This window comes from Canis lupus, chromosome 19, assembly GCF_048164855.1.
Source record: "Canis lupus baileyi chromosome 19, mCanLup2.hap1, whole genome shotgun sequence".
Classification (NCBI taxonomy): domain Eukaryota; kingdom Metazoa; phylum Chordata; class Mammalia; order Carnivora; family Canidae; genus Canis; species Canis lupus.
This window is the reverse complement of record NC_132856.1, coordinates 53,641,216-53,647,215: the sequence shown is the minus strand read 5'-3', so window position 1 is coordinate 53,647,215 and position 6,000 is coordinate 53,641,216. Positions and strand designations below refer to the sequence as shown.

Genomic DNA, 6,000 nt, shown 5'->3' with positions numbered 1-6,000 from the left:
AAATGCCTTGAAGGTTCTAATTGTATTAACATTCTCCCTAAATTTAAATTGTTCTTCTAAAGCCTAGAACCTGTATCATTGTGAGGTCTCCTGTCCTGCCTCCTGCTTACATCACTGTGGGGCTGGGAGTCCCTGGGTAGACTCCAGATCATGATCCTCTTGGGGGTTCATGGTGATGCTGCTGACATTAGGTCTCTCCTCGTCCCACCCACTGTGAAGATGGGTCCATCCTGAACATGTATGAGACCTGAAGATATGGGCAAGCATTATGGGGAAAATGGGAAAGCCCATCGTGCTAGTCTTCCCAGGTAGAAACATCTTCCCCATCACCACCTTCCTGCTCACATGCCCAGCCTTCAACACCACCCAGCAGGTGTGGACCAGCTGTTCATCAGGTGAGCACCCGCCCCTCCTCTGCACAGTGGTGGTTCTGCCCACTGCATGCTGTGTGTGTGTCTTGCGAACATCACTGCATCTCTCTGAGCCTCAGTTTGTTCCTCTGGAAAGTAGGGTCACAGATGATCAATCTCAAAGGGTTCTTGTAGGAACTAATGGGATAATCCTTGGAAGGTGCTTACCTGGTGCCTGGCTCTGCATAAAGGGCTACTGGACGTGCTGTGGTTGTTCTTGGTTATTATTTCTCTCTTCTCCATGAAAAGCCATCACTGGCCTGTGGCCTTTCCAAGTTTAGAAAATCATATGGAACAACTTTTTCTTCCCCCCATGAGTAAAGGAAGTTTGAGATTTTATCTGGTGGGTCCTGGTCCTTGTCCGTGGTGTGGCCAGATTCGGGATCTCTGGGGGCAGCAGAGGGCTCCTGGCCCACTCAGATATCTGGGAAGGTTCTGGTTGGAGTTAATTCAGTCAACAATGTATCTTAAGCACCCACTCCCTATATCCAGACACTATTTTAGACACTTAGCATAACTCAGTGAGTGAGGCAGACACAGTTCTTAGGCCCTAATTCTATTTGGACAGACATTCACACCAGACATCTAGTCTGTGTTATCTGGATTGACAGGAAAAGGGGTATGTTTGGTCCTGAGCACATGGGAGCAGTTTGAGAGCAGGAGGCCCTGGTGGTGGGATGTAGTGGTGCTGGCTGGATGGCTCCAGGAGGGTGAGAAGTTAGCAGAATTAGCAGGTCTCTGGCTTCCATGCCGGTCCATCAGCTGGCAGTTATCTTCCTCCTGGCTGGTGGGTGAACAGGGCGGGTTTGATTTCCTTTCTTCCTAAGCCAGCTCATTCTGCCCTCAGGAAGCCAGGCCCCCACTCCTCCTTCTGTCTTCATTGAAACCCCAGGGGAGGGCACACTGCCTACACCAGGGATGGGTGCTGCGGGATCCCATGGGCCAGGGGGCAGAGAGCCTGCCTAGCCTTGGGTCTGAATCTCTGACATGGGACAGTGCTTTCCGCAACTGCCCACTCTGCCCCTCTACCAGTCACTGCTAACCAATCCCAGTGGGAGTCTCAGCCCATGCCTAGCTGGCAATGACATATCCCCCGCATGGGGATGAGAAGTATCAACAGAATGGATAGATTCCTAATGGATCCTTCCTGATGGGAAGTCAGAACTTTCCATGTAAAAGAGGAAGCAAAGGGTTACCACACAGTGCCCTGGACACCCCCTACTCTTGCAGTCTGGGTCTCTTTCCTCAGTGGATGAAGGAAGGGTTCTGTGCAGGGAAAGCCCTGAGGAACTCCTAGGGAGGTGAGGCTTTTGGCATGACTCTGAGCTTTGACTGGGGTTAGAGACCCCTGGGGGGCTGGGGCAGGCAGGAGCCACTCAGCCAGGCACCTCTTGACACCCCAACCCTCTCCCTGGCTGGGGGGCCTTGATGTCCATCAAGAACCCAGAGGATGGGCCCCTGGTTAGTGATGGGGCTGGGGGTGGGTAAGGCAGGGGAACAGGAGGACAGGGCCTGTGGCCTCTGGGGCCCCTCAGCATCTCATAAGTCATTCTGGAAGCCGGGGCGTCATGCCCATCTTAGGGATGAGTGAGGGGAGGGCCCACATAAGCCACCATCCTGGTTCTCGGGGCAGAAGGAGCTCAGTGCTGCCTGACTGCAGAGCTGCAGGAGGCTGTGTCCGAGCTGGACCTGGCCTCTCCCTCAGGCCCTGCCATCAGAGGAGTGAAGCCAGGGCCTTAAAAGTCAGGAAGCACACCAGTGGGCCAGCAACCCCTTTCTGTCTGAGGCCTCAGTCTCCCTGTCTGTCATCAGAGAGGGTTGAGCTGGAAGGTCTGGACCCCCGCTCCTTTCTCCCCCTTCTCTGGAGCCCAGAGCCTGGCAGCAGGTAGGGTCCCGTCTCTGCACTTGCCTGCCCCCTGATGGACCCTGGATGTAGCGCAACAGAAGAAGCAGTGAGGATGCTGGTGGTGATGGGCTAGGGGACTGTTTCTGATGGAATCTGGATGTGGCTTTCCAGGGGTAAAATGATCAACTTCCAGAAAAACAGCGAGGTCAGCTGCTGTGGCCTCACTGCACGGACAGTGGAGTGTGGAAACCAGAGACCCTCCTGGGGGAGGATCTTCTCTGGCCTCCTTCCTTGGGTCTACACCCTGCTCTCTGCCCCAGGAATAATTAGGGAGATCAGCTGCTCCATGGGGTTGCAAACTATTACAACCTGGAGCTAAGGAGCAGTTGGGGGCATGGCTTCAGGCTTGGTGTCCCCCTAGCGAGGATGAAAGGGGAGGCTGCACAAGATTCCAGTGAGGGCAGGGTGGACCTTCCCTGATGGCCAGCTCTAGAGAGCCTGTGGCTGTGGCCCGGGCGCAGCCGAGACCTGGTTGCACGCCGGCACGCTCTGGGAGGGCCACCTGAGGTGTGGCTCCTGGTAGCTCACAGGTAGGTGCCCCTCTGTGCTGCAGCTACAGCCCCTGCCAGTGGGTCAGCAAGATTGGGTGGTTCTTCAAGGCTGAGAAGAACTTGCCATCTTCAAGTGGGGTGCTGAGTGAGTATCCTGGCCACTGTGGCTGAATGCAGGTGCTCAGTAAGGCTCTGGGCGGGGCGTGGGTCGGGGGTTTCTGGCAGCTGGCACAGGGACCCTAGCTCCTCTCTTCACCAGTCCCATGATGGGTGATCCCCCTCACCTTCCTGAACACAGTTTCCTCCATCGTGAGCGTGGGGACGACCATGCCCCAGCTCCCTGACATCCCCACCTTGGTGCCTAGCTCCCTCCGGCAAGGGCAACATTTGTTGTAAGTCGTAAATATTAGAGGCTTGTTTCTTTACGGCCTGGGAGTTGTGTGGTTCTTTCACTTCCTGGGCTCATTTGTTAGGCATACAGAATCTCACCTTTCTCCTTGAATTAAGAACTCTTTTATGGGACACCTGGGTGGCTCAGTGGTTGAGCATCTGCCTTTGGCTCAGGGCGTGGTCCTGGGGTCCCGGGATCGAGTCCCGCATCAGGCTCCCCACAGTGAGCCTGCTTCTCCCTCTGGATGTCTCTGCCTCTCTCTCTCTGTGTCTCTCATGAATAAATAAATAAAATCTTAAAAAAGAATCTTTTGGGACATCAGCTGATTGTATGGGGAGAAGGGCCAGCCCTTGGTTCCTGAAGACCACCTGAGTCCCCTGACTCTGGGGGCAGGTTCATTTCAGTGTCTCTCATCGGGCTCAGGAGCAGAGATGGCCCCTCAGAACTCCTGGGATTTTGAGGTTGGAGGCAGTTCCCTGGGCAGAGCAGCGACCACCGAAATGTGGGCATCTTGAAAAATAGCGCAGGGCCATGTCCTGCACCAGGATGGTGACAGCCTTGCAGCAGCTCCAGAAACAGAGGAGCATGTTCTGCTTCTCTTGTTGAGGTTCCTTTGTACCAAATATTAGGAAACTGTGGTTTCCTCACTCAGCCTCTGGAACTGCATCAGCCGTAAGGGAAAACAATATAGAAAGGTCAGAACGAGAAAAGAACAAGAGAGTGAGAAAAAAAAGGAAGGTCAGAATGTGCATGTGGAAGGAACAAGGCCAGCGGGAAGGCGAGCAGGACTTTCCATCCTCAGGCCCCTCTAGGGGCTCCCTGATTGACCCTTTACCTACATGTGAGTCTCCTGGGAGCCTTGTCCACGACCTCTGAATTCCTTTTCCTGTTTGTCCCCTATCAGAGGGAGTGATTTGTGATGCAGCTTTTCAGGCTACAGCTGGGTCTCATTCCCTAAATATCACGGCTCCCTATGAATTAGGGTTTCCAGTATCTTCTTTCTTCCTTCCCTCCCCTCTCCCTTCCCTTTCCCTCCCTTCTCCCTTCCCTCTCCCTTCCCTCACTTCTCTCCCTTCCTTCCTCTCTCTCTGCCCCTCCCTCTCCTTTTTATTTCTTTTCTATTTTATTTATTTATTCATGAGAGACACAGAGACATAAGCAGAGGGAAAAGTGGGTCCCTGGGGGGAACCTGATGTGGGACTTGATCCCAGAACCCCGGGATCACGACCTGAGCCAAAGGCAGACGCTCAACCACTGAGCCACCCAGGTGCCCCCATACTCTTGGTTTTGAAGGGGGAAAAATCGAATAGAAACAGAAAGAAGAAAAAAGGGAAATCTGCACATAGATGGGGCAATTGTATGAAGTAAAGGAGAATAAGAAAGAGTTACAGCAAATGGGGTACTTACAACATCCAGCCTCATTTGCCAGGGAAGCCCCGTGGAGACAGCCGGGCTGGAGCCCTGACTGAGAGACCTGGGCCAAGCGTGTCCTCCCCCAGGGGAGACTTCAACTGAGCATATTAATAGGGCAGGTGGCCAGGTCTGAAGTTAAACATTTGTGTGACTTCTTAGAGTTTGGAGCGAGCTGCATTTCTGTGTCATCATGCTTTTACATCTTCAAGGAGCCTGGGCTACGGGTGCTTGCCTTCCCTCCTAGATTCCATTCTGGGGGTGGGGTGGGGGAGGGCAGCCCAGCCTGGGCAGGAGGGGATATAGGGCAAGATTTATAGCTCTTGGCGTCCAGACCAGAAGGCCCAATCTTGACCGGCTAATGTTAAGTAATCAGGCTCCCAGGGTCACTTATGCAGCATGAGTCTCACAAACAACATTCTTGAGCCTGCCTGCTCTATGCAGGCCGGGAGGTGGGGGGTGGGTGGGTTATGCGGGACGCATCCCAGAAACCCCCATCCATACAGTACACCATCTCCTGGGCAGAGGCACCCCAGGCATCATGTGATTGTCAAGCTCTGGAATATTCCTTTCCTAAAGTCTGCGGGTTACAATGTGGGTAAATACTGTCAACTTCATTGCATCAGTAGCTTCTCATGCATAATAATACATTATGAACGTAATTTAAGTAAATTTACATTATTTTAATAACTTCCAATGTCATTTCAAATGGATATGCCAATATTTTTTTTCGCCATTCTTCCTTATTTTATGTTGACAGTAAATAAACTATGATCAATTCTTTTTAATAAACTCTGAACATTTCTCAGATGTAGATATTTGTAAAATTGTTGGATCCGAAGAAACATACATAAAGCTTTGGTTTAGGTTGCCAAGTGCCAGCTGGGAGAAACAGCAGTTTATAATGCCACAAGTAGAGTCACCCATTTCCTAAATTCTTGCCAAACTAGATATCCTATTTTTTTGTATAACCTGGGAGACATTTCCTAAGTTCTTGCCAAAATATATATTCTAATTTTTGCATCACTTGAGAGACATTATTTTAATTTGTTCCTCTTTGCTGAGGTACAAATATTATTGCCTACATTTATAGGCAATATTGCCAAGAACTTAATATTTTTCCCTATGTTTATAGGTCATCGTATGTATTTGTGAATAAGTATTCATTGCCCTTATCTTTAATGATCTTTCTCCTGAGGTGTTGGGTCTTCTGGTTATTTATCCATTATACTCTTTATGTCATAATGACCTGAGCCCATTGTCATGGATTTAATTGTTTCTTTCCAGCTTCTGTTTTGCCATTTGATTGTGTGATGGTGTGGAGAATTTAAAAAGTGCTCACATTTATATAGTTAAGTCTTTTATTTTTCTACTTCTGCTTTATTATTTCAC

General features: G+C 50.8%; 1 long non-coding RNA gene across 1 annotated transcript in view; it reads right to left on the bottom strand.

Moving 5' to 3' along the window:
- Positions 1–790: 790 nt before the first annotated feature.
- The window catches only part of LOC140610899 (uncharacterized), a 49,666-nt gene continuing 44,456 nt past the window's right edge, over positions 791–6,000 (bottom strand). Inside the window, exon 3 of the long non-coding RNA XR_012012343.1 lies at positions 791–1,194. This is a non-coding gene — a long non-coding RNA (uncharacterized lncRNA). The remainder of the gene's footprint in view (positions 1,195–6,000) is intronic.